We start from the raw sequence: 1,485 nt of genomic DNA on the forward strand, positions 1-1,485 counted from the left end.
CAAGATTTTGGATCATCTTTACTGTCATTATTCTGAATTCTTTTTCAGGTAGACTGCCTATTTCCTCTTCATTTGTTAGGTCTGGTGGGGTTTTGCCTTGCTGCTTCATCCGCTGTGTGTCTTTCTGTCTTCTCATCTTGCTTAACTTACTGTGTTTGGGGTCTCCTTTTTGCAGGCTGCAGGTTCGTAGTTCCCGTTGTTTTTGGTGTCTGTCCCCAGTGGCTAAGGTTGGTTCAGTGGGTTGTGTAGGCTTCCTCGTGTAGCGGACTGGTGCCTGTGTTCTGGTGGGTGAGGCTGGATCTTGTGTTTCTGGTGGGAGGTCCACGTCTGGTGGTGTGTTTTGGGGTGTCTGTGGCCTTATTATGATTTTAGGCAGCCTCTCTGCTAATGGATGGGGTTGTGTTCCTGTCTTACTAGTGGTTTGGCATAGGGCATCCAGCACTGTAGCTTGTTGGTCATTGAGTGAAGCTGGGTCTTGGCATTGAGATGGAGATCTCTGGGAGATTTTCACCGTTTGATATTACATGGAGCTGAGAGGTCTCTTGTGGACCAGTGTCCTGAAGTTGGCTCTCGCACCTCAGAGGCACAGCCCTGATGGCTGGCTGCAGCACCAAGAGCCTTTCATCCAGACGGCTCAGAATAAAAGGGAGAAAAGAGAAACATACACAGTCACAAAAAGAGAAAAAGGGAAAAAAAAAAAAAAAAAAAAAAAATATATATATATATATATATATATATCTTTGCTCCCAAAGTCCACCCCCTCAATTTGGGATGATTCGCTGTCCATTCAGGTATTCCACAGATGCAGGGTACATCAAGTTGATTCTGGAGATTTAATCCGCTGCTCCTGAGGCTGCTGGGAAAGATTTCCCTTTCTCTTCTTTGGTCGCACAGCTCCCGGGGTTCAGCTTTGGATTTGGACCCGCCTCTGCATGTAGGTCACCTGAGGGCGTCTGTTCTTCACGGAGGGGAGGTGTGGAGAGTGACCTGTGCTCGCACACAGGCTTCTTGGTGGCGGCAGCAGCAGCCTTAGCGTCTCATGCCCGTCTCTGGGGTCCGCGCTGATAGCCGCGTTTCGCGCCCGTCCCTGAAGCTCCTTTAAGCAGCACTCTTAATCCCCTCTCCTCGCGCACCAGGAAACAAAGAGGCAAGAAAAAGTTTCTTGCTTCTTCGGCAGCTCCAGACTTCTCCCGGACTCCCTCCCTCCCGGCTAGCTGTGGCGCACTAGCCCCCTTTAGGCTGTGTTCACACCACCAACCCCAGTCCTCTCCCGGCTTCCAACCGAAGCCCGAGCCTCACCTCCCAGCCCCCGCCCGCCCCGGCGGGTGAGCAGACAAGCCTCTCGGGCTGGTGAGTGCTGGTCGGCACCGATCCTCTGTGCGGGAATCTCTCCGCTTTGCCCTCCGCACCCCTGTGGCTGCGCTCTCCTCCGCGGCTCCGAAGCTTCCCCCTCCGCCATCCGCAGTCTCCGCCCGCGAAGAGGCT

The 1,485-nt window shown here is 53.1% G+C and overlaps 1 protein-coding gene across 2 annotated transcripts in view; it reads left to right on the plus strand.

Moving 5' to 3' along the window:
• Positions 1-1,485, plus strand: part of SCIN (scinderin) — an 82,464-nt gene that overhangs the window by 79,357 nt on the left and 1,622 nt on the right. The gene's annotated exons all lie outside the window — the stretch shown is intronic.

The sequence above is a fragment of the Physeter macrocephalus genome, chromosome 5 (genome assembly GCF_002837175.3).
Source record: "Physeter macrocephalus isolate SW-GA chromosome 5, ASM283717v5, whole genome shotgun sequence".
Classification (NCBI taxonomy): domain Eukaryota; kingdom Metazoa; phylum Chordata; class Mammalia; order Artiodactyla; family Physeteridae; genus Physeter; species Physeter macrocephalus.